This window comes from Camelus bactrianus, chromosome 19 (assembly GCF_048773025.1).
Source record: "Camelus bactrianus isolate YW-2024 breed Bactrian camel chromosome 19, ASM4877302v1, whole genome shotgun sequence".
NCBI classification, from domain to species: Eukaryota; Metazoa; Chordata; class Mammalia; order Artiodactyla; family Camelidae; genus Camelus; species Camelus bactrianus.
Genome location: NC_133557.1, coordinates 15,141,699 through 15,168,426, shown reverse-complemented (window position 1 = coordinate 15,168,426; position 26,728 = coordinate 15,141,699). Strand labels below are relative to the sequence as shown.

The window sequence follows — 26,728 nt, the reverse complement described above, 5'->3', positions numbered from 1 at the left end:
TGTAGTATTGTACATAAGATGGGGAAGTGAGCATAATTTAACTGTCTGTCAACAATGGAATAACTTCATAATTAGGACATACTAACTCTATATACTATAATGTAGCCATTAAACATAGAGAAGAAGTGGGGGAGGGTACAGCTCAGTGGTAGAGCGCATGCTTAGCATGCACTAGGTCCTGGGTTCAATCCCCAAGTACCTCTATTAAAATAAACAAACAAACAAACAAACCTAATCCCCCCCCCCAAAAAAACCACAGAGATGAAAGGCATGAAAATAGGAGACTGGTTAAAAGCACAAGCTCTAGAAGCAGACTTCTTAGATTCAAATCCAAGCTCCACCACCTACAAGCTGGGAAATCTGGCTAAAGTTACTCTACTCCTGTGTCTAAGCATCCTTATTTGTATAATGGAGATAATAGTAGGATAATAGCCTACTTTAGAGTTGTGGTGATTGGAGAATCAAGATACGTAAGATGTTTGGAACATGTCCTATCTAGTCCATATAGTAAGCAATCAACAAATGACAGCTATTTTATTGAGGAAGAAAAACATATATATCATGATTACAACCAGAAAAACATACATACATGACTGAAAACTGGAAGAATCAGAAATGCAAGTAGCTTTAACTGAGTAGTAGAACAGCTAGTACAAGTCTACGTAATAAGTTCTTATTAATAGCTCTTCATGTCAAAAAACTGCTAAGTATATACATTAGCATCCTCACTATACATATGAATAGTCAGACAGTGGAATCAAGTTGACCTATTTAATAGATAGTTATTAACATCTATTATGTACAATGCAGTGTTAAGACCAGGAAGGAATTAGATTAACAAAACTTGGTTCCTGTTTCAGTGAGTTTATAGTTTAATTGAGGAGGTTAAAAAAAAAAATCATAAATAACTATAACACAAGTTAGAAGATTGAAGTACTGAACGCCATTTAAAAAAAAAACTGTAGGCAAGATATTGTGGAAGTTTAGAGGACAAAAGATCGCTTCTGAATGAAAGAAAGGCTGCACTGGAAAACAACAGGATAAGATCAGGGAAGACTACAGTATATGGGGCATATGAATTGAGTATTGAAAGCAGGCTACAATTTTAACAGATAAGAAAATTGAGTGGTTAAGACTGAGAATAGAAGGAGCAGGTAGCGTATAAGAGAAAGGACACTTGCTTCAAGTAGCAGAAAACAGCATCAGAAACTAAAAACCTAGAGTGACAGAAAAGAAAGCTACACACAGCAGGTAGTAAGGTTTCAAAGATAAGCAGTGACCAATTATGAAGGACTATGAATACTAGGACTGGAGACTTGTAATTAATTTAGTAAAAACTGGGGGCAGAGAATTCCTTTATCATAGGAATGATTCAATAGGAACTGAATTGATAGAAGTATCCAAGACAGGCTAAAGGAGCAGTAGAAAAGCAGACTCTAGCGTGGCTATCATACTGAGGAGGGTGGGAAGGATGGGAACTTGGCAGGGAGGGTTGGGCACTGCAGTGCGATATGAAGACATAACTGAAATCAGATGGTTAAGGGCTATGATTGCTGTGTTAAGGGTCCTATGAGTCTCCTTCTCAGATACAGGCTCTGCTGGCTACCAACGTGAGCTGCTAGCAAAGAAGTCACCACTTTCCATGCTCCAGAAGTAAACGCGATAGGAGAAAGAAAATTACAGTGCTCCTCCATGATCATTTAGTCTCCTTCCCAACTCTACATGGAACCATTTTCTAGGTAATGTCTGGATGTTTCTATTATTAGGTCACTGTGTGCTGGGTAACAGATTATGGCTTGTAGGTACCACCACAGAGTAACATGAAGGTTTGGTCTAAATGACAAATTGCCAAAACGATCAATACAGTAACAGACACACTTAAGACCACAGCCTGGCATTAATTACATCAATTGACTCAGCCAATATTTATTACATGCCTTCTATACACCAAGCACAGGAAATACAATAATGAATAAACATCATCCTTGTTCCCAAGGAGCTTCAAGTCTAATTACAGAGAACAATTTTTTTAACTTTGTAAATTCAAACATCAGTTATTTCACTGAACAAACATTTATTAAACACCTGCTATGTAGCAGGTATTGTCCTAATATGCAGGGAGGCAGGCATGAATAGGATATAATGGCTGCCCAAGAGAAAGTTTCATAGTGAAAAAGAAATCTATGATGAATAAATCCATGATACAGTAGTATTCAACACGATAACTGACATGGTGAGTTATGAAGGCAGCATCCTACAACAGAAAAACTATTAGAGATCTTGCTTGATAACAATGTACATTTATATAATTGATCATTTTCAAAGAGCTTTCACCTGTTACTTCATTTTATTTCAATAACAAGACTGGGAAGTAAGACAGATGTTACTAACCACTATGTCTTGCTCAGGATCACATCAAGTAACAGTAGAACTGGGACAAGAAACTCTACCTCCTGCCTCAAAGCACCCAGTGCTCCTTTTTTTGTTCTGACTCCACACCTCACCATATGACCTTGGACAAGTCACTTGGTATTTCTTTGTCATAGTTTCCTCATCTGTAAAACAGGGAGGATACCTGCAGTACCTAGCTAAAGTGACTTGGGAGAAGGACCAAATAAAGCAACATAAGTCAACATACTTTGTACAAATGCAAGGTACACATTATCAGGCATGCCGTATTTCTCTTAGGAAAAATAGGATGTAGGGTGTCAAAACACTAAATAAATATATGAACTGAGTAAATAAATGCTGGATTTTAAGGCACATAAGTGCATTCAAAGTCATCCTTATAACTTCAATGGCTAATAAAAGCAAAAGGAACATATTTCATATTTCTGTTGTTATCCTACTAACCCCACAAGGCAAATATCAATCTTGGCCAAAAAGGAAAGTATTCACCTGTGTACCAGTTTCTAACTGTTAGGGATCCTATCAAACGCCTGCATTACAAGAAAGACAGACAGGTTCTGCCCGCATTCCTCCCCAAAAGTGAAAACAGGTAGTTTTTGCTAATCTATTCAAAAAATATATAGATACCTACCTGCCCCCCTCCACCACCACAGATCTAAATCTTTGATGCCTCAGACTTGCTCTAATACAGGAGCCATATCCACATGTTATTTTAAATTAAATTAGGAATTCAGTTCCTTAGTTACACTAGTCACATTTCAAGTCCTCAACATCACATGTGACTAACAGCTACCATATTGGACAGTGCAGATATAGAAAAGCTCCATCACTGCAGAAATTGCTGTTTGACTAGAGCTGCCTTAGATACTATACTTTTATTACAACCCTAACTCCACTGTAGATTCCTGAAGGAAAGGAGCTGTGTCCTATTTATCTTAATAACCCCAGTTTATATACCAAAATACATTATCATACAACAAGCACTCACTATACATCTAACTGAGTATCTCAAACACAGCAGCCTACTCTGTCCACTTTGCCCAGCCCCAACACACACACAACAAAACAACAAACGACATTCTCTCACATGGGGGGCATGGAGGTGGAAGGGGATACTGCATTCTAGTCCTAGATGTGCTACAGCCAACCACGTAGTCTTGGGCAAGTTACCTACTTTCTTCCTCTACAAAAACTTAAAACTCCATATACCTTAACTCTAAAATTTTAATCCTCTTGCACCAAAGAAAATCACATATTCTACCTAAAAAGCCTTTACACATGTCAGGGAATACATCTACTAACACTGATGGGTACTTCAAATTAAAAAGAATCCATTTCTAGGTCTCAGACTATCATGACTAGGGTCATTTTTGGTCTTTGACAGAGCATGTGTAGTTCTTCATCTTTTCTTGGGGATAAACTAGAAGCCAAGCTTAAACCCCAGGCTTAAAAACTAAGATTTTTTCATGTGCTGAGGCCAGAACTGGATACTCTGCCCACATCTGATCAGAGAAACAAGGGCAAGTTTCTTAAGTATTTGAATTTAACACAAATTGTCCCATCAGTTTCTACATTAGCCTTGGCCTAAAATTTCAGAAAACAGAACAAAACCAACTGAGAAATTCTACTACAATTTGTATACTGTAAAGAATGCCATTATGTGAAATGTGCTTTTTATTCAGTCCACTAACTGCTATAAAAAATCTTTATTGTCCAAAAACCTCTTCATAATGACCTTCACACACATACTTACTCACTTTTATACACCTTACAAGGTTTAAAGGCCAGTCAAGAACAAATACAATCTGAATTACTGGCCTGCCTTCCTTTATAATTTGTAAATAAGTTGGGCAATAGTAGTTCAGGCATTCTGTAATAAATATATACTAAGTTTGTCAATTCCTCTGACATTAAGGTTTTAATCTTCATTAAATACTTCTTATGCCATCTCTCCTGGTGAATAGGATGAACTACTACCAACAGCACTTCCATCTAATAGTATTTACCAAGTACAAACAAGGCAATAACATTTAGTGGATGACAACTAAACACTATTTTAGACTATTATTATTTATAGCATTTAGTAGGGAACATATGCAAAGGCCTAAGAGCAATAAAAAGATTTCCACTACATAACTGATTGTATCTGTGATAAAACTAGATATTAAAAATCAACCAATGCTGACTGCACAGTTAGTCCTTCCTAGTGTTTCACCAGTGCTAAGAACTGGTGTTTATTCAACTGATGGATGGAGAAATTAGAGAACTTAACTAGAGTATTTTCAAGCAAAAAGAACAAAACACTATAGACTAAGAACTACCAAACACCTTTTGCAAAAATACACCAGAAACTAATACAACATTGTAAATCAACTATACTTCAATTAAAATACAGTTTTAAAAGAATGGAAATAGAGAAGACTGTTTGCAGCATGCAGTCTGTTACATAAAAGGAACTCAAACATTCCATTCAGAAAAACTTTTGTGAGTCTGTATGTCATAGCACCGGAACATACAGATGAGCAAACATGGTTCAAGTTACTCATAATCTAGTAGAAGAGACAGAAATACAACACAGAAAAATAACTGATAAATTCCATTATGATGATGCTGGAGAGCAGACAGGAAAGATGCAAGATGGTTGCGGGGTAAGGAGCGGGGGTCACAGACAGAGGCATCTTGAATGTTGGGAATGTTGTTATGCAGCCAAAGACGGGAAGAAAACGCTATGTGCACGTGTGTAAGAAAGAGCAGTAGTGTGTGTGTTTGGGTGGAGCAGGGAGAAAGCATGGAGGATAGTCTAGGCAGAGGAACAGCATATGTAAACAAGACCCAGAGATTAGAGATGCTATACCCATGTGTACTGTGTATTCACAAAAATTGCAAACCAACAGTTTTGCATGAGATGCACACACTTTAAAAGGTCCAGCTGACTTAGAAATCCTGCAGAGAAAGTTACTTCCCACCCCCCAAGAGGATTTCACAAGGAATAGTAGTCAGTGGGCCTAATGAAAAGGTCTCTGAGGGTGGAACTTGCATTTTTAACAAACTCCTAGAGGATTCTCCTACACTTAAACTGGAGAAACACGAAAACTTTTTTTTTAGATTGAGATGCAGAATTATCTATTGTAGCAGTTCCTAAACTTTGCTGCACACTGCATTCATACTGGAATCTTTAAGAAATACTACTGTCTGGCTTCCACAACTCCATCTCTCTCCCAAATATGCTGATTTAATTGGCCTGGCTCTGCTACCTAGACATCAGGAATCTTTAAAAGCGGCCCCAGGTGATTTTTATGTGCAGCGAAGCTGGAGAGCCACTGACCTAATTGTTAAGAACTTGAATCTGGAGTCGGAGTGGCGGGGTCCAAATTTACCAGCTATGTGACCTTGGGCAAGGAAGTCACCTAACCATTTAGGGCCTCAGTTGCTTTGTCAGTAAGATGGGGATAATCCTCCTCCCTTACTTGGTTGTTGTGAAGTTAGACGGCAAGAATGTAATGGCCTGGCACAGTGCCCTAAGTATAGTAAGCGCTTAACAAGGGCTAGCTATTTAGCCTCATTATTAATGCTCCCTTGTCCAAGAGTCATCGTGCAATGGGCAGCATCATCCCCAAAGAGCGGCAGCAACTCGACCAACCTTGCTGCTGGACCAACACCAACCTTGCTGCTGGACCAGATTCTTCGCCAGAGTTGTCTAGCTCCGCTCCAGACCCGCCCCCTCCCCCAGGCTGCCGGGAGAGAGCTTCACCCCGCTGGGGCAGAACTCAAGGGCCACCCCGGGTTTGAACAGACCCGACAGAAGCCGCGGACTCCAAGGCCAAGCTCCCCTGGACCCGGTGGGTCCCCTCCAAAATATGGAGATGTGCTTCCGAAGGCCGGGGTCTTGGAGCCACCGAGGCCGAGAAACAAGGCTTAGCCATCCCTGGACCGCCCGAAGGGTAGGAGAGGGGAGGGTCCGGCCGCGACGGGGAGGGCCGCCAGGTTACCTGAGGCGACGGGCGGGGCCCGCATCTCTGGGGCGGGCGCCGCCGCCGCCAGCCTCACTCGGCCTTCCGCCTCACGCCACCCGCGCCATAGGCCTGACGCTTTCGCTGCCCTGGCCAGCTGTCCTCAGACGGTCGCTCCGTCCACCCGTCACCGACTCTCCGAGGGCGCCCGGGACGACGAAGGCCGGTCGGGCCGGCCGGCTGGGCTCTGCTCAGGCAACTTCCGACTGCCAGGGGCGGCAGCGTCAAATAACTCCCCGAGCCGAGTGGGACACTGCGCTTGCGCGGCGAGCCTGATCAGCGACTTCTGCCGGGCCGAAGCGGCGGCGTCAAATAACTCCCGAGACACGGAGCCGGAAGCTGCGCCTGCGCAGCTATCCCAGATCCCCGCGCGGGGCAGATTCCCCCCTCCCTTTCCGGATCAAGTGGAACAGGAGGGGTGAAGTGACGGATGCTCCTACTTCATTGTAATACAGGCGGGGAGGCCGTCCACCTGCTTTCCTAGGAATCATCCCGGACTCTACCTCTTTTCTGTGCGGACGCAGTAAGGGTCTTCTCTGCAAGATTCTGGCTCCCACCCAGGTTCTAAGAATTTCTCATATCCCACCATTACAGCACCCTTTGAAATTTTGCCCTTCACCCGCCCCCCCCCCATAGCATTAATAATGAGCAACGCTCAATTCCAGCCCAGGTGTGGTTTACACAGATGAATCGGACATTAGAGTCAGAGCCTGTCTGATATCGGCGGCAAGACATTATTTGTAATAGTAATAATAGCTAGAGATACCTGTATGAGCAGCTATAATGCACCACACAGTTTTGTAAAAAGTATCGCTTTCAATCATTTCGTTTAAGCTTTAAGGAAGAAAAGAATAGATATTATTAGAGTGCCTTAGTTGTGTAGAGGAGGAAGAACCTAGCCTTGAGACTGCCCTTGATACTCAGGAAGGGATCAGGGTGTTGGATAGTGCTAAAGTCAGTGTGTCTGAAAAGGGCAGAATGGAGCAAAGATGCTGACTCCTCCTTACCCTCAGGTATAAGAGACCATGGAGGAAGGAGTGACAAGGGAACTGGTATCCTCAGAAAAAAATACAAGAGAAGAGTGTTTCCTCAAGATTCTGTCCCCACCCCCGCTTCCCGCACCCCCGCCTCCATACTCAGGAAAACAGCTAGAGGAGAGAAGAAGAAAAAGAAGAATGTTCCAGGACAAGAACAAGGCTATATCCATGACACTTTGTGGATCAGAGCAATACATTCCAGTTAAATGGAGTATGGTAAATGTTGTAAGAGGCTCTCAGTATTTATTCCAACCACTTTCTAAACCACAGAGGCTGGAAAGCAAAGCACACAATTTCCAACCTCCCTTGCAATGAGACAATAAGGTGGCTAATAACATGTAGGCAGAAGTCCCAAGGGAGAGCTTCCCTTCCAGAATAAAAAGGAAGTTTTGGAGAAGTTTGTGACCTTCACCCTTCCCCTTCTTCATGCTTGCAGCTGAGGCACAACACCTGGATGTACAGCAGTCACCTTGGGACCAGGAGGAGGATTGTGCTAAGGAAAGTGAAACAGCAGGACAAAAGAAGCCTGGTTCTGGGGGAGGGTATAGCACAGTGGTAGAGCATGTGCTTAGCATGAACAACCCAGGACCTCCATTTAAAAATAAATAAATAAACCTAATTACCTCCCCGCCCAAAATACTAAATAAATTTTTTTAAAAAATAAAGAAAAGAAACTTGGTTCGTTAGGACATACTCAAGCTGCTGCACAAATCCTGGAGTGCCTTCCTGTTTTAGGCAGGCAGGAAAATCTTATTTAGACTGCAGTTTGTTGAGCTATCTGTTACTTTCAACCAGACTCAATCCTAACATAATAAATATTGAACATCTGTAATATATCAGGACAGGTAAGAGGCTGATTATGGGGGTGACAAATTAGAAGAGCAGTAGGTGATGGAAACTGGAAAAATGGCAGACACAGAAGACTGGAAAGCTGTCTAAAAGCTCCTGGGGATATGATGAAAGTATATCTATCTCCCACCTGGTGACTTTAATACATTCCTGAAAATTCTGCCTCTAAGGGAAAAGCTGATAAATGGAAAAAACATGTATTTCCATTAACTTTAATAGGAAAAAAATAGGTGTTCAAGTCCAACCCAAGACACCTAAATATTTTTAACAGAAAACATATAGCAGTGAAATAATGCAAATAAAAATTATATAAGCAATTAAATAAATAATTTTAAGTTAAGAATACGGCTTCTGCATAAAAATGTATAAGGACTAATGTACTGACTAAGAAGATAAGATTTAATACCAGGTGGGAGGTGGTAGAGGAAAGATGCAAATCATTCTTTGAAGGTGATATTATATTTCTGCACTTTTTGTTTACCAATTTTTAAAAGTGTTTGAGAGTTTCTTTTGAACTAACATAAAAATAAAGTTATGACACATACAAAACACCTTGAGGGAAAATTAGACTAAACATCAGAACACTTTAAAACACATGGGGAAAGTGTACATACACAAGACAGAAGAGACAGATACAGAAGAAAACATGGAGTCTCCAAACTGCACAATTCAAATTTGTTCTACATCACACATTTTAACTAGAAAAGTAGAATAAATTGGGAGACTGTCTTCACTGAAACTGTAATGTCAAAATATCACTTTATATTGTATACTTAATTACTGTGTATTAAAAGGCACTGAACTATTATAAAGAATGTTGCTGTTAATAGTGGGGTATATGTATCTTTTTGAATTAATTCTTATTTTGTGGTTGGCTTTATTCCTTTGATAACTATGTAAGTTTGAAAAGCTAAAGTTCTAGACGTTCTTAGAAATAACAGTACAAATATGTAAATTTTAAAAATATATGCAGTATATTGTGTGTATGTATTTACATGAAATTTATTGTATATGTGCAGCCAAACTGTAACAATTCTACCTAGTAAAACTGAAACAGAAAGAAAAAGACACTGCACTCATAAAAGAAAAAAAATGGAGCAGGTGGAACGACCTTCTGTGGCAGATTTTTTCCCCTAAATTGGCCAAACCAATATCCCCCAGTTCTTCTTACAATATAACCAACATCTTCCCATTGAGAGATGGGATCAATATTCCCTCCCGAGTCTGGTTGGCAGCTGTGATGGTTCTGGCCAATAGGGTAGAAGTAATGCTATGTAACTTCCAGGGCTAGGTCATAAACAGGACACAGCTTCCACCTGGCTTACTCCCTTATGCAATGCTCACCCTCAGAACCCAGTCACCATGTTGGGAAGAATCCCAGGCCACCTGAAGACAGCATGTGGCAGTGTTCCAGCTGACAGCCTGCGATAACTTATCAGCTGACAACATCAATGGCTAGACATGTGAGTCAGGAAGCCTTCAGATGATTCCACTCCCCAGACTTCAAGCAAACCCACCTGAAATCAAGCAGAGCAGAGACAACCCCAGCCCAAAGAGCAAATTCATGAGCAAAATAAATATTGTCATTGTCTTAAGCCACTAATTTGGGGGTAAATTATGCAGTCATAATAACTGGAACACTTCTCAAGAGCCATAATTGACAAAAGCTGTTAACTGAACAGTTGTACGAGAGGTATGTTGTCAGTAGCCAATTTTTCCCCTTTTCTTCCTTTTTTAGTTATGCAAAACTAGCTTGGTGTTGATAATGGTTGAGAAGATCCACTTCTATTTCTACTGAACCTAACACAATACTGGCACAGTGTAGGTGCTTGATGAACATTTTGTTGGATGGATGGATGAGTGGGTGGGTGGGTGGATGGAAGATTGATTGCCTCAGCATTGAACTCACTTTCTTGCTATGACTGTTAAGTCTTAGTGGATAATATCCAGTGGTAGTGATAATAACCATTATTATACCTAGGTAAGAGGTCCTCTGCCCCAGACTCTGTGTCTTGAGTACTACATTTTGGATTGGTATTCCTCAAAATTTTCTTTTAAATTTTTAAAAATTGAAGTATAGGTAATTTACAATGTCATGTTAGTTTCAGGAGCACAGCAAAGTGATTCAGTTATACATATACATATATATATATATACATTTATTCTTTTTCCTATTCTTTTCCATTATAGGTTATAGGTTATGCATTATAACCTATACTCTTCCATTATAGGTTATAGGTATAGGTTATACAAGATACTGAATGTAGTTCCCTGTGTACTCTGGTAACATATACATTTGTAGTTCCCATCAGTAAAGCACAGGAAAAATCTTTGAGAGAGTCCTTGGAAGCCAGAATATAGGGATCACCACCCACGGATGGTCCAGCATCATGAGTAACGTATGTATTGTAAAGTAACGTGTAAGTAAATGTATTAAAGAAATACAAAGTTAAGAAGATCTATATTGCTTCAATACTAACAGGTTCCAAACAGCATACTTTTTTTGCAGTGGGAAATATGAAATTAAGCAAGAATGGCACATTTTACAATAAATAACTGAAGAGATGGTTCTTGGACTTGAACAGGAAGAAATGGTGTCTGGATACCACCAAGAATTGTCATGTGCACTGATAGGACAAGGAAGTCCCAGTACCTCTTCTCTACCCATTATCTGAATCCCCATCAATAAATCACTATATTCCACATGGGGGCCCATGAATTTTGTAATACATTTGTAAGCAAATTGTTTATATAGACAAGGACTATGTAAAAAATATTTGCCCAACGCTTTGCACATACTAGGACTGCCTTGTGGTGTCCTCCTCTTCTCCCTGTAGACCCCTTGAGCTTCTCTGAGCTCACTTCCTTCACTCCTGAAAGCACCATTTTCCAGGCAGTCATAATTGCCAACCTGGGCCCCCACTAAAGTGGCTGCTCCAGAACATCCCCTCCAGCCAAAAGGTCCACATCACACATTCTTCTCCTTTATGGAGGGACTGTACCTGCTCTTTTATTTTTAACACCAGGAAATAAAATCAGTGACCAAAACAAATAAGGACAAGCCACTGAGAACAGACTGATGTATGCATGCCATGAGCAAAGGCTGTCACTACATGTTTATATTGAGACCTCAACATGCTGTCCAGTTTGCTGGAATCCCCATTAGGTAGGCCAGTGCTGTAGATGGGAAAATTGACCTGGATAAGCAAAATGCCTGGAAACCCTCCATGGAATATCTTAATAACTGGCCATTTGGGGCAAGTTAAAAAAAAACTTGAGTTTTTAGCGAGGTTGCATTGGCGATGGAAACCTAACATGCTTTAAAAAGAATTTTTTTTTAAAGAAAAGAAATATTTATCACAAAGCTCATGTAATCAAATAAGGGGAGGGCAGAGGTCAATCTGGGCCTTCAAGACAACAGACACTGGGGACTGGAATTCTGCTGGGACTGCCTTTCCTGCAGCTCTGCCTTTTCCTAGGTATACACTTCTTCCGACTCCACTCACTCTGGTTCTTTGCATACGGTTAGAGACATGCACTGGGTTCATCTGGGTAACATCTCCATCCACCTTCCACTGAGGGTAGGCAGGACTGGCCAGTCTGGTTGTGCACCGTACCACTCCTGGTAGCTGTTCACATCACAGTTCACAGTTGAGAAGCAGAGATGCTGGGGATGCTTGGCTGAGCCAATGCTATAGAAAATGCTTGACTGAAAGGAAAGGATAGGTGTTCCTAGCATACCCTTCTCTGATGCAGAAGGATGGCCCTTGATGAGCCCATTCTAAGAGAGCATAAGGAATTCCCCAACACCACGACCACCCTTAATGATCTCCCTAGTAAAGCTGCCAGGGAATAGCTCAAAGGATTGTCTCTGTGAAGTTTTATATTCCCAGGCTTGACTCACCTTCAGTAGAAGACAGCTAAACCAGTGACAGCAGAACCTGTACAGGGTCTATTAGAAACAGTGAGAGGCTTACAAGGAGGTAGCATGTTCTGAAAAAGGTAGCACTTACTGGCAACACCTGTGACATCAGTGCAAACTTCAGTTACTTAGAAGTTTCTATTTAAAAAAGAGGTTAACTAGATTCTTGTGTGACATTTTTCACTATAGAAAAGCTATCTGTCTTAGATTTGGAAAGGTCAACTTTTTAAACAATTATAAAACTCTTGCCCCACCCCCCAAACAATGTCTTTAGCAGATCTAAATCAAACATGCCATAAAGCCTGGTTTCCCTCAACACCTCTGACATATATCACAACTGCAACTTACTTCACAAAGCTAGGGTGAGGGAAAGCTCTCTCATCCTTTTTCTTTGTAGAGTTGAATAGAATCTGTTCTGTGCCTCCATGTTTTGGGACTGGTGGGCCATTCAATCTCAGTGGTTTACTGCGGTTCTGATTCCCTCGGGGTTTTGCTAAGGTCCTGGAGGAGTGTCAAAGATTGGAGCACTGGGGAGAAACCCTCTGGACTCTGTCCACATGGTCAGTGCAGGGAAGTCTCTGTGATGAGCCACATGCTCCCTTACTGGTGGGAAATTCTCAATGAAGGTATTCGAGGTGATAAACTTCTCCTTGTGTACTGTTTTAGCTGCATTCCACAAGTTATAAAATACAGTATTTTCAGTATCATTCAAGTGTTAAGTATTGTCTAAAGCTTTGTTTTTATGTGTCTTTATGTTGTAGTCACATATTGTATGCGATACTGATGTGTTGGTATTTGAGACTTGCTTTGCAACATACAACGTGATCAATATTTGTAAATACTCCAAATGTGCTTGAGAAAAACATATACTCTCTTAACTGTTGGGCAAAGATTTCTAAATATGTTCTCTAAAATATCTATTAGAATCAAGCCTATATTCCGAAGACTAGAGTATAGAAAGGGAAAAATAGTAACTTTTCAGTGGGAAGTCTGGACAGCCACCACATTAACCAAGCAATCAAGGCTAATATCACTGGTGATAAGTTGTGTTGATACCATATACTCCCTGACATGATGTGATGAGAGAGGCATTTCACCTCTGTGATAGTCTTGCCAAAACCCATAACCCCAGTCTAATCATGAGGAAACATCAGAAAACCCCAAATTGTTTCAGATTGGAGGAGCGTAAAGAAACATAATGACCAAACATAATATGGTATTCTGAATTAGATCATGGCACAGAAAACGGACATTAGTGGGGAAACTGGTGAAATCCAAATAGAGCCTGTAGTTCAGTTAGTGGTAATGTACCAATATTAATTTCTTCATTTTAACAAATGTGCTTATTAGCAGCACCTGGGTAAGGGAGACATGGGAACGCTCTGTACTAGATTTTAAACTTTTCTGCATATCTAAAACTATTCCAAAATGAAAGGTTTATTTTTAAAAGTTGAGTCTATTACTTGTATCATTCAAATTTTCTAGTAAAAATGAAGTAAGGGAAAAAACAAAGAAGTGTTCTGTCTCCACTTCTCCAAACACTTCTACTTTGGAGACTTTAACCCCAAAGTCCCCAGTACAAGGAAATAAACACAAAACTCAACCATCTTCTTGATATGGTGCAGAAGAACCTTCAATAAATAATAACAGAGGTCAATAATTTAACAGTGAAACAAGGAATCTACTATACCACGAGTTTTTATACATTACTGTTTAACTTTCGCCACATCCCTCCGAAGGAGATAACTGAGGCCCAGACATGTTGAAACTTTTCACCCAAGTTTCTGGCTGAGTTGGACCAGATCTGTGTGACTCTGAAGCCAGGGCTCTCACACCCACTCCCGGCTGCTGCCCTGATCCTCAATGGTGCACGCCGTCCACACTGGCCATCTTAGAGCTCCTCCCTGAATCCCCCATGCTGCTTTTGCATGTGGACCATGCCTCCTTTGCCCAGTTAATTCTACTCTCTCCAGGAGAACTTCTCTGACCCCCAAGAGTTCAGGTGACCCTGTTTAATCTCACAGCACCTGTCCTTTGTCCTCTACACCATTTCTTACAGTTTTTAATGACTTCTTCATTTGTGGGTTACTTGTTTATCATGATGGGACTGTAAGCTAGCAACTGCCTATGTTCATGGGTTGTGTTCCCAGGGCTTACTTAGCACAGAGGCTGGCACTTAGTAGGGGTAAATTAATACTGACTGACTGAATGAACGCACTCTGGGCACACCGAGGTTAACTCCAGGAGGTAGCGCTTGTGCTGGAGAAGCACTATGGAACTTGCCATCCTCCTCCAGAAGGCTCTGTAATATGATGCAACTCCATCAGGCACACTTGATCTACACCTGGCCCCATTCCACCTTGATGGGGAAGAGGGATACCAGGGGAGGGGGAAACCAGGCTAGAGCAGCTCCTTTAAGACCCTACGCAACGCAGCAGACTTCCTGTAAAGGAGGCACCCTTGCAACACTCATCTTTCATGGAATTAGCCTTGAATCCCTCATCATTTAGATCTATGCTGTCCAATAAGGTGGCCACGAGCTGCATGTGTTATAAGCATAACCAATATGTGCTACAAGCATAAAATATACACCAGATTTCAAAGATTTAGTTTGGAAAAAAATGTAAAACATCTCAATAATTTTTTATATTGAGCATACATTGAAATAATTTTTTTTAATGTCGTGGGATAAATAAAACATATCACTAAAATGTATTTCATCTGCTTCTTTTTACTTCTTTACTGCAGCTACTAGGAGATTTTTAAATTACACGTGTAGTTGATTATGTTCCTATTGGACAGTGCTTTTCTCCCACCAGCTGCTTCGCCAGAGCCTCTGGTACCAGGCACAAATTTACTGATAGGATCATGACTCTTCTTGCCCCTAATTCTGGTTCTTGGGCCATCTCCATCATAGCCTGCAAAGGTTTCCTAAAGCTCCAAAGACCTAGGATGACTACTGCTTCAGACACATACAACCTTAATAAGAGGGACACGATATTTTGGTGTCGGCTGAAACCGACAATGCCTATCGCTTCTGTGCATGTCAGATTCACAAGTTCAGTCCTCAAGATGGTTGATTTAGACAGGGACAACTTTAGAAAGACAGGATAATAGGCAATAATCTGAAACAGATGGAGGGAATAGTAAACTATCCTAATTTCCAGTTTTCCAGGATAAACAAGCATCTGACAGACTCATATGCTTGTGCTTTTTATGAAATCAGCCTGCAACATTTTTCACTACATGATATACCCAGAAATGGAAAACCAGCTGAGCCACTCATTGGAAGCAAGACAGGTCCCTTCATTTCTCTGAACATTGGTTTCCTCGCTTATAAAATGGAGGATAATTAAATCTACCTCACTGGGTTGTTGTGAAGATTAAATGAGGTAATTATACACACAGGCTTACTTAGTACAGCACATGGCACTTAATAAAAGTTCAGTCAATCTAGCAACGACTAACACCAGCCCTACTGGGATGTCTGCAAATTTGCAAAGAAGAAAGTACTCGTGATGTCACGTTAACAGATGAGTCTCATAATGACATTTTATGTTTGTTCTTCATTTTAACTATTAATAAGCTAGATGTGCACATCAAAAAAAATTTGCAGACATGTATAAAGCACTCAGTGTGAGGTAGGTACTGTGCTATGTATATTATTTGCAACATCTTATTTTATCATTACTGTTTGGGGTAGGTCCTAAGCTGATGGTTAAATTACAGACCCAGAAACTAAAGTTCGAGGAGGCAAAAGAACGTGCTCCAGGCCCCACAGCAGCTAAGGGGCAACATCATTCAACAGGCTCTGAATGATTTCACTGGGTTGCTTCCTAATGTAGGTGGAGTTCAGTATCCTGGTGACAGAGCAGTTGTAGTCACAGGGGCAGAGAGGCCTCAGTGAGCTATTCCTGGTACACACAGTCAAGGCTACCCCCTGGCTTCATCCTTCATCCTTAAAGGCAGATTGAGCTCCTTGCCTCTGTCAGCCACTATGCTGGTAACACCCTTTAGGCTTTTATGAGCAGAGACTCATTTCTCGCTCCCTCCAGTAACAGCATGTGATGGTGAATGTAAGGTCTCTTATTTAAAAAAAAATAAAAAAAGGGAAGACAGGAATTTTGGTCACTTGACACTTTAAAAAATGCAGGGAAAACTGAACCCCAGGCCTCATGGCAAGTCTGAGTACTGCTCATAGCCATGCCTTGTGGAGCACGAAGAGAGTTTGGAAATTAGGATCTCATCCTCTCCCTCCAAGTTCTAGAAGTGCTTCTCCCACCTGCAATAGGGGCTCAATGCTCTGAACGTTTGGACTCTGCTGTTCAAGGGACTCAGTTTTTCTTCCTGTTTTTATTCCTGCAAACCAATTACTCAAGTTCTTAACATACTCAGCACTCTCCTAGAGGAAAACCTGCCTGGCTTGGTTAGCACTGCTCTTGGTCCTAGACCGAGGTCATGGGTTAGGCCTGCCCTTGGATGAGGGCGCCGAGTCCAGTGAGCTGTGGTTGGAGGGGCGAAGGGGCTGATGAGCTGACAGTGTAAAGCCTGCCCTCAAGACATGCACAGCCTGATGTGATGGAGCTAATCCCCACGTGCCTGGGCTGCCACCCTCACCACATGGCAGGTGTTGATAACCAGCTGGAGCCCTGTAGAAGCCTCAAAAGCCTCCCATCCACCAAGTTTCCTGGGCCTGGAATCCCAGAGGAAGGATTCCTCCCACCCCCGGTCCATGCTGTGATGGAGGCTGCCCAGGCTGCCCTGAACACCCAGAGGTGACAGCCCCTTACTTCACTCAAATCACACCTCCCAGGTGAGGCCTTCTCCAGCTACTGACTCAAAGCACCCTGCCTCATGCTTGCCCCCGGACCTCCTGTCCTGTTTCTCTGCTTAATTTTTTTTCTTGGTCCTCTTATAGCATACTAGACTTTTCAGTACTTTGTTTATGGTATGTCTCTGTCCCCTAAAATGTAAGCACCATAAAGGCAGGGGCTTTTGCTCTTTTGCCTTCTCTTATTTACCATTTCCCAGAACTGTGCCTGCCCCAAACTGACACTTGATGTGAATGAAAGGAAGGGCAGGGGACCCAGTCTGGGTGGAGATTTCATTGAAGGCTTTCTGCAGGAAGTGACATAAGCTGAGTCAGGCGAGGTCTGAAATGGAAGGGGCATTCCAGGCACTCAGGCCAGGAAGAGAGCATGTTCAGGGATCTTAAGTGGTAGTTTGTCCGGGGCCTGTGATGCTGCAAGGCGTGAGGTGTGAGATGAGGGTGGACAGCAGACCACGGCAGCGAAGAGGGCCCCGTGTGTCTCCCGGGGAGAGTGGGATGTCTATGCTGGGGCTGAGGGCAGGGGAGGGCAGACCTAAGAGGCTAGGTCAGGGGCAAGCATCATTTATAACTTGAAAGTGGATAAGTTAATGATCAAAAAGACCTGTCCTTCACTGAGTGCTTACTGTGTGCGGGACTGCAATCAGTGCTTCTAATGCATGACTTCACTGACCCCCATGTCCAGTCATCACACCAGGGTGACACGGCAACACAGCAAGGAATGAGAGAAACCTCTACAAATTGACCAGTCTGGCTTATTAGGCAGGAAATTTTGGTACCCTCGGGCTAAGCCACAGTGAGAGATCATGCCTGGTGACTCCCGTCCCCACCACCATTTCACCAACCACTGCCCTCTGGCCTCCTCCTCTCCTGCCCTCCACCGCTGCCTCTTCTACAGAACACAGATAAAACGGCATCAGGGACCCCAGGCTACAGGACTGAGGTGGGGGGAGGGGTCAACAAAACTATAAGAGAGTAAGTAGAATAAAGGGGAGGGGAATGGGGCATAGACAATGCTACCAAAAGCTGTTAGGAAGCTGCTGAGTACTGAGAGGGGACAGTCAGTATTAGAGAGAGGTCTCCAAATGTGAAGGCAACAACCTGCAGTGAAACCTCACTGGAAAAGAAGAGATTGTGGCCAAATTGGGGGAAACATGGTCCTTTTTCACCGGAGGACTCATGCCATGGGGGGATGAAACTGGCCCAGAGAGGAGTCGGAGTAGGTCAGGGGTCTTCAAGAGAGCAAAGGGGAGGTGTCGGATGGCCCTTGGTAGGAATCCAGGAGGGGGCAAGGCAGAAATAAGGCCCTCTGCCGGGACTGGCTGGCAGAGTAGACCCCCAGGCCTCAAGAATGCCTCCTGCTGACACAGGCCATCAAGGTGCTGATCTCACAAAGGTGGGCCTGACCACCTGGTTTCCACGTCAGCCCGTCAAGGTGATTTCATTATCAGTGGAAGGAATGGACAGTGAACTCATCCCTTTCCACCAAGGCATTTGGGAAGGGTCCTCTGTATGGACAACACCTGAAAAATGAGAGTAACTCACACCCAGAGGGTATAAAGCACACCATTGCCATTACTGTCACAAACCTGAATCCCCAAAGACCAGATCCAGATCTGCCTCGCAGTAACAGCAGGGTAAGCCCAACACCTGGCCTCTGCCCACTGGACCCCCAGAGTTCTCCCGAGGGCAGCTGTTCCTCGCATACCCCCCTCCCACTCCTGCTCAAAACCATCTCCCTAAATCCACCCCCAGAGCTCAGGGCTCTCTTGCCTTCCTTAAGGACTTCAGCCCGACTCTGTCTCTGTGCCCACCCTTAACATCCTCCTCTTTTCCAAAGCCCTGTCCAAATGTACCTCAGGCAACAATTCTAACAGTTTCCTTCTCTCTTAAACCCGAGCCTCAGAAGCTCAGTTGGAACTGTTCAACCTCATGTGAATTCTACGTCCCCTCCCCCGTCCCTAGGTCAACCCTCAGGAATGTGTTAACTGGAAACTCTCAATGAGTGAAAACTGGAAGATCTGCCCCTGTGACCCACCACTGGTTCTATACACATCCATCCTGGCACATGCAAGCAGTGATTAAAAAAAGAAAACCAAAAAGCAAGCAGTTGGGCAGCTTCAAGATTTACTGAAGTGGATGAGAGGACAAGATGCACACACAGAAACTCCAACACAAACTCTTGGTTCTAAAAAGCTACATAGCAGTAGGCAGGGGGACATGGAGGCCACTGGATGACCTGGTCCAGATGGAAGGAAACCAGTTTTCTGGGTCCGCAGCGCTCTGTGGCACCTGCTGGGGAGAGGCAGAGCTAAGTGAAGGTCTTCAGCTCTGAACCCCAAGTCCCTAGAGTCCCAGGACATTCCATCTGCCCCCTTTACAGAGCTGCGAAGTCCTTCCATTCTGTGCTGAGCCAATGGAAGATAGAAGGTCTGGTGACGGTCATGTGGCAACATCATTCTTCGCTCTGCTACACAGTGTCTGTGATCAGCCCCAAAATAACCTAAAGGAGAGAGTCAGATGAGGCCAGCAGCTTGGAATTTCCATCTCAGAAACACAAGCCGACTTGGCAGTAACTCACCACGAGGAGGCCCCTCCAGGGAGCTGGGACCCAGGTCACCATCCTGAGGGGGGCCACTGTTTTCCTTTGAGGCTTCTTCCAACCAAGTCCAGGTCCCAGGCAGCACCCTGAGGGTGATGAGGAGCTCACGACAAGGATTTGCTCTCCAGCGTTACCTTATCTTTCTTCAAGCCGACATCCGTGAGACTGCCCCCACTAAGTCAGGGATGAGCTGCACGTTTTTTTTCACACCAAACTTGGCTCAGGAAGGAATATCAATCCTCCTAGAGAAGAGTCGAAATAAACCCTGTCTTAGGGGTGGGGGTATAGCTCAGTGGTAGAGTGTGTGTTAGCATTACGCACGCATGAGGTCCTGGATTCAATTCCCAGTACCTCCATTTAAAACACAAAACAAAACAAAAAAAACCTTGTCTTTAAAAAATGGACCTTTTCAGGGCAACAGAGCAGATGGAGTAATTGGCAGAGACATAGCTGGAGAGCTTGCTCTCAGGAGCACCTCCCACTGGGCCCCACCACCCTGTGTCAGGAGTGGGGACCACCACCCCAGCAGCCGTCCCCCTACACCGTCATTACTTGCCTGCACACCTGACTCCCCAGGCACTCTCACTAACCCCAGCCTCAAATCATCCTCGTGCTCCTCCCTCCCCTCAAAGACCTTCCCACTGCCTCTCACACCTGCCTCCTTCAGGGCCTGCCCAGGTCTACCACCTCCAAAAAGCTGCTCCCTTTGAAAACCTCATGGCAATCACTATATACCACCCAGCATGGCGCTCATTTGTTATGCGTGATTCATCCTGGCTCCTTCCGCCCCCAGAAGTACCTCAACCTGACACGGACACAGCCTGGCTCTGATAACAGGAGGGTGAGCTCCAAGTCCCCTCACTGCCTCTCACTCGGCAGCCCCCGGGGCCTGAGAGCCGAAAGCACTGGCTGGAGAGAAGCCGGAGTGTGTGAAAGCGCCAGCATTTGAAAGGGACAGGTGTGGACCCTCCAAACACGGGAAACTGCTTTCCCCAATTCCTCTCCCTGCATCAGCAACGACCAGAGCACAGGCAGCCCGTGGTCACTTTTGAATGCAGGTGCGAACAAGGCAGAGAGATCCAGGAAGAGAAGCAGGTGGCAGTGGCCAGGGAATAGGCTGAGTCACTGGGGTGGGTGAGAGGACCTGAGGACTTGTGGGTACCACCTTCATCTCACCTCTCAGCCCCACTACATCTTCACCCAGAGCCCCCCTGGGAACACACACACATGACTACCAGATGTGAGGAACCAACACTGCAGAGAATGGACCAGAGATCTTACCTCAAGGACACTGGGGTCTAGAATGTTCCCAACATAGCAACTTCCATGACGCCTCTGCACACAGTGGACTCATCTGCAACTGAAGAAGCCAAGAATGAGCACCCGACTTGTCCCTGCTCAAGCAGGGCTGGGCAGGCATCAGGGAAGGGCTCAGTACAGGAGTGACAAGATGGTAAACATTCTGCAAAAGCTGTTGTTATTTCCCAGACACACTACTTCCTCACAAAAAGGACAGCAGTTAACTCTGAAGGAGACAGTGGACTGTCTACAGCAGGGTGGCCAACTATGATCAGTGTGCAACTAAATCAGTGACAGGCGGAAAAAGGATGCCGATGCCAAGGCCATGTTTACGGAACGTCCCGTGGCTGACTGGCAGCAACTGGGTATCCAGGGGAACTGGGCACACGTAGCCTGGTTCCCAACAGCAGAGGCAGGAAGTGGAAGCCCCAACAATGACACTAATGCACACAGGACAGCGACCAAGGCCCTGCAGGCCCAAAGTGTGTGCAGGAAAGCTCCTGCAACTAGAAGGTGAGGATGTGGACCCTCCAAGGGCAGAACAACCCTTTCCACGTTTCCGCTGCCTGCCCACCAGTGAACAAGGACATGGGCAGCCCGTGATCACTTCCCAAGTGTAAGGGCAGGAAAGGACAGAGGGCTTGCTAAAAAAGGCCAGCAGCAGAGGCCTGGAGCAGTCAGCCAAACTGACTACAAGGACTCAGCAACTGCTTCCAATCCTGCAATCCTTTAACATGTCCCGGACAAGAGGGACAAACGGAGAACACCTCTGACAGAAAAATGATAGGGTCGGTAGGCTGTAAAAGATGGACTATGTGATCTGAAGACAAATGGCCTCATTGAGTTCTTGCTTTCTGGAGGATGAAACCAGCAATAATAGAAGGTCCCAAAAGTAGGAGGAGGCAGAGAAGCGACTGAGACCTGGGTACAGGAGGGTATGCCAAAACCCTATTCATGCTTTTTTTCCCCTCTTTTTTCTTTATGGGGGAGGTAATTGGGTTTATTTATTTACATTTGGAGAAAGTACTGGGGATTGAACCCAGGATCTCGTGCATGCCAAGCATGCACTCTACCACTTGGGCTAAACCCTCCCCCTCCCTTTTCATGCTTTTGACTCACACATTCTGCTACCAACGTTATCAATTTGGGGGAAGGGCTTCCCAAGGGCTCTCAGAACCAAGTGCAAGAACAGGAACTCCTGGAACTTCAGAGCATTCTCAAAGGCCCCAGAGAGGGTACAAAATGAGGACCAGGACTACTTCCCAGACTACATCACACTGGGGGACCTGCATGGACCTCATGGGATGCAAAGCCCCAGATCCCTGGAGAGCACAGCTCACCCCAGCAGCACCATGGTCCAGCCGCTTCCTGACAGGATGGAGACACCTCTCAAGGACCCTATGCACCATGCTGCCTCCTCTGCACCAAATGAGAAACCCTGGATGAGAGACCTAGATGCCACCTGGTCACAACGTGCCCTGGCAAACCCACGGAGTATCTGGCCCAGTAACCAGCCACTCCACAAATGTGGGCTATTGTTACCAACCTACGAGCCACACCGTCTTCTCATGAACAGGAAGGAAGCTTCCACTCCACATGGGACAACAGCTTATCTGGGGCAGATCATCTTTTGTGCAAACTCTGATGACACTGTACAGGTTCTGAAAGCTGGATCTTGAACAGGATGGAATCTCCAGGACAGGTTTGGAAGGGTGCAACATCTGACAGGCAGTGTCTGGCCTGGGCAGGGAGGGCACAGGGGCAGGAGCACCTCAGGTCGCCTGTGAAGGTGAGGTCTGGCATCTATCTAAGCCTTGTCCAATTTCATTACTGCTCTGGTTCCAGCTGCCATAACAGCAAAAAGTCTCCCCTGGTGGACTGGGCTCTATCTCATGCCAAGGGGCCTCCAATGGAATCCAATGAACTCCAGAATACTGGCCAAAAGGAAGAACATCTCCAGGAGAAGGAAACATAGAAAGTGCCCCCCCTCCCAGGGGCTCACAAGCAGTCTTTCCCTGATGTTCCACGATGTGATGGCCCCGCCACCCCATCTCTCCTTTCCTTCCCTCCCACTGGGCAGTTGTTCCACAGCAGCTGAGCACTGGACACCTGCTAGTCACTGAGCCTACAAAGAGGTGAGACTCAGATGCTAATCTCAGGATCAGAGCAGAGAGAGACAAAAAGACAATAAAACCAATGATTTTCACAAAGTATGACTGGTGCCCTCAACCCACAGCAAGTCACTTCCCAGGCTACGTCACACCACAAAACATGCAGTACTCAGGACCTGGAAAGGGGAGGGGGGAGGCAGAAATGGCTTCCTGGAGGGATGCCCTTGGTGGCAATCACTCATCAGTGGCTCCACAGCAAGCCCATAGGTCCTTAGACACAACCCTTGCTTTATCCGTTTTTTTAAAAACATCTCAGCAGCCAGGCACTCAGTAGACACCAGGTGCCAGGAGGCATCTGAGAGGTGGGGGGAGGAAGGAGGTGTGGGAAAGCTCCAGAGTTTGGAAGGGACAGGATGGACCCTCCAAACACGGGGAAACGCTTTCAGCGATTCCTCTCCCTGCACTATCAATGACCAGGGCACAGGCAGCCCGCGATCACTTTCGAATGCAGGGGCAGAAAACGGCAGAAGGGGAGCCAGGCAGAGGAGCCCATGTGAGCAGCCGGCGATCTGCCCAGGCAGGAAAAAGCTGCCCAGCCAAGCCCGCGACCCCCAGCACTATCATCTCCTCATAGAGATTCCATCTCCCCTCATTAAAAGAGGCCACAGCAAGACCAATTTCAGATTAAAACGCCTCAATTGTTCATCCACCCTACAGATATCAACTGAGGATCTACTATGTGCCAGCCACTGTGGGTTCAGAAACAGAAAAACACACACCAGGCCTCTGTCCTCCCAGAGCACGTGCCCCTCCCATCCCGGAAAGTAAAGCTCAGCCAAGATTCCACCGCTAACGAAGGGCTGAGTCACGATCTGAACCCAGGCCTTTCTGGACCCCAAACCCAGCCCCATCCTCCTGAACAAGGGCTTTGCAAGACACCTCCCAGAACCCCTTTCCCCCTCCCAGCCCCAGGACCACCCTCTCTGCCGTGGGGCCCGCAGGAAACAGCCCCAGTTCAAGGTCCCCAGGAGCAGCAGCACTTACCCAGGGGACAGCCTCAGCCCCTGCACACAGTGGGGGTGCATCAGGCAGGGCGGGTCAGGGACCCGCAGGACAGAAGGGGGTGCTGGCTGAGGCAGGCCCAGCAAAGCCGTCCGAGGGAGGGTCTTCATCTGTCTCCGACGCAGCCGGGAGCTCGCGAGGCCTAGGCAGGGAAAGCGTGGGAAAGGGCTTGAGCGCAAAGCAGGGGGGCAGGGAGCCAGACTCGGCCTTCTGGGGCGCTGGGGGGGGGGCGTCCTCATTTAAAGCTCAAACAACCCGTCCGTAAAATGGAGGTTTGAACGCTTTCCTTTAAAGGTTATTGAGAAAAACAGGCTAACGGTCACGAGAACACTTGGTCTGTAACCGACTGGTGGCTTTGGGGGATGAAACGCTGGAGTCGGAGGTGATGGGCAGGGAGAGTCAGGGGGTTCTGGCGCCCCTCGGGCCGGGTTCACGCGGGCTCCGCACGACCCCCTCCGGGACCTCAGGTCCAAGGGTCTCTCGCCCTCAGCGGGCACAAGTCTCCTCACCGGGCGGGTGAGGCCGGGGGACACGACGCTCCGAAGCAGCGCCGGCCGGTGGCGCGGTGACCCGACACCCCTTTGTCGGGGACACGAGCTCCGAGAAGTCCACATCCGGAGGAGGAGACCGGCTGGGGAGCTGGAGCGGGCCTGGGCTCAGAGCCGACCTGCGGCCGAAGCTCCCCGCCGCCTGCCGCCTCAGTTTCCCCTCTGTCGGGGATGTGGGGACGGAGCACCGGCCTTGGAGGCCGCCAGGGGTCCCTGGGCAGCGCGACCACGCAGTGACTCACGTGGGGCGGCGAGACTGCCGGCGGCGGGTCAAAGGGCCTGGTAAACGAAACTACTGAACAGTTCGGGGAGAGACGGATACAGTACCCATCCTCCCTCGGTTCGGCGCCGGCAGAAATGCAGTGGGAGCGCTGGCTGCGGCCTAGAGCGGCGTCTCCTCGGGCGGAACCTGCGCAAGCAGGGCCTTGCGCCCCCTCGTGGATCGGAGCTGAAACTCTGGCCCGCCAAGCAGCCAAGCAGCCAAGCATCTTCCCTTCTTCCCTACCATCCATCTGAGTATTAAATGGATAGGACAGCTGTAGTTTTGACCTGTCTACTCCTTGTCCCTGATTTTCTTTTGTCATTCACTCTTCCTGTTGAATTCAGTCTTGCTGAGAATGTTAATTATGGTGTCCCGCCCTCCCCTGACAAAGGGTTGGGCATCAGACACAAGCTGGGAAAACTATACTTTCTTCTTTAATTTTGTATCTCGAGTGTGAAAAAGCATGGATCCTAAAGAAGCATGGAGGCTAATGTGGCTATGAGTAGAGTCATAACTTCCATCAGTTTGCACATTAAGGTGGCTTCTCAGCGGTGGTGTGTCTTGGTGGGGTTTGAAGGCCTCAGATAGGAAGGGAGAACAGAAAGATGTTCAGAAAAGGGAGGAAGATGAAGGCTTAGAAGCTGAAGTAGGGGAAGGGAATGGGGGAGCGGATGTATGTGTTGGTATGTGAAGAAACTGGAAACTGGACAGGACATCTCATTGCATGGCCTGTAAAAGATGATCTTTAAAGGTTGACACAAGAGAAGAAAAAGAAAATCTCATTGTTGCAATGGGAGAGGGATTCACTTGGTTCTGAAATGTAAGATAAATTCCACATGTCTCAGTCTGTTCTTGGCTCCTCAGGGCTTAAAAAATGAGAACAAGGACAATTGAAATGATCCAACTAAAGTAAAATCAATAAACAAGAGCAGAAACTAAAATGGCAGAACCATATTGACAGCAACATAGCCAAACAATTTTAGGAATGAGAAAAATGACTTAGTACAGTCAAAGCAGAGAGTAAAAAGTTTGAGAACAGTATGTTTGACCACGTGTGGCAGTCCTGCCTACCTTTGGTGGAAGATGGATGGAGATGTATTTCAGGGCAAACCTAGCATGTGCCCTCCTCTACTATATGCAAGAAATGGAGTGAATGTAAAGTCAGAAGTCCACACACAGGCCAGGGGCGAGGGGTGCGGGACAGAGTGTCCTAGTGGAATTTCAGTCCCTGGTGTTCATTGTCTTGCAAGCTCAGCTCCACTTCTGCCCTTCCTCTTGTTCAATTACATGAGCTTTCTAATAATGCAATTTTTTTTTTAGCATAAGTTAGTGTCACCCACACTCCTGGCTAAATCCTGAGTCTTTTCTTTAACTTGCCCCCAGTGGCCAGTTATTAAGGTATTCCATTGGGAGGGGGGGTGTTGGCTGTTGCATGAGGCACTGTGGGCATTTTGCTTATCCCGGCTGACTTTCCCACTTACAACACTGGCCTATCTAACTGGGGAATCCCAGCAAACAGGGCAACATGTTGAGGTCTCGAAATAAATGTGTTGTGACAGCCTTTGCTCTTGGCATTCAGACAACAGTCCACACACAGTGGCTTGCCCTCATTTGTCAGCCAGCTGATGTGTCTGCGGACATTAGAAATAAAACTGCAGTGAACTCTCCACAGGGATGTATATCCCAGAAGGGATGTATATTTCAAGTGGGTCTTTGGCCAGGAGGGGATGTGTTGGGGGGCCACTCAGGCAGAAGTAGGCTGGTTATTATTAGGTCTGCCTGGACCAAG

At 45.6% G+C, this 26,728-nt stretch overlaps 1 protein-coding gene, 2 long non-coding RNA genes and 2 other non-coding genes across 8 annotated transcripts in view; all 5 read right to left on the bottom strand.

Annotated features, from left to right (window-relative positions):
• Positions 1 to 6,659, bottom strand: part of RALGAPB (Ral GTPase activating protein non-catalytic subunit beta) — an 84,880-nt gene extending 78,221 nt beyond the window's left edge. For 2 of the 4 annotated variants that reach the window (XM_074347266.1, XM_074347267.1), the window contains exon 1: positions 6,399 to 6,659. The gene's annotated coding sequence lies outside the window, so the exon portion shown is untranslated. The remainder of the gene's footprint in view (positions 1 to 6,398) is intronic. The other 2 variants (XM_010958751.3, XM_010958752.3) reach the window with 1 other exon arrangement.
• A 12,506-nt stretch (positions 6,660 to 19,165) lies between these two features.
• On the bottom strand, positions 19,166 to 19,630 carry LOC141574050 (uncharacterized). The gene is made up of 2 exons (XR_012500620.1): positions 19,437 to 19,630; positions 19,166 to 19,350 (listed from the first exon to the last, which is right to left on the bottom strand). It is a non-coding gene; the product is annotated as an uncharacterized LOC141574050 (long non-coding RNA).
• Positions 19,631 to 20,583: 953 nt separating this feature from the next.
• Positions 20,584 to 20,717, bottom strand: LOC123617957 (small nucleolar RNA SNORA71). Its single transcript, XR_006726284.1, has one exon. It is a non-coding gene; the product is annotated as a small nucleolar RNA SNORA71 (small nucleolar RNA).
• A 307-nt stretch (positions 20,718 to 21,024) lies between these two features.
• LOC105071954 (uncharacterized) lies at positions 21,025 to 24,913 on the bottom strand. The gene is made up of 4 exons (XR_012500619.1): positions 24,639 to 24,913; positions 24,112 to 24,271; positions 22,503 to 22,696; positions 21,025 to 22,375 (listed from the first exon to the last, which is right to left on the bottom strand). It is a non-coding gene; the product is annotated as an uncharacterized LOC105071954 (long non-coding RNA).
• LOC141574119 (small nucleolar RNA SNORA71) lies at positions 23,448 to 23,580 on the bottom strand. The gene has a single exon (XR_012500812.1). It is a non-coding gene; the product is annotated as a small nucleolar RNA SNORA71 (small nucleolar RNA).
• Positions 24,914 to 26,728: the final 1,815 nt, after the last annotated feature.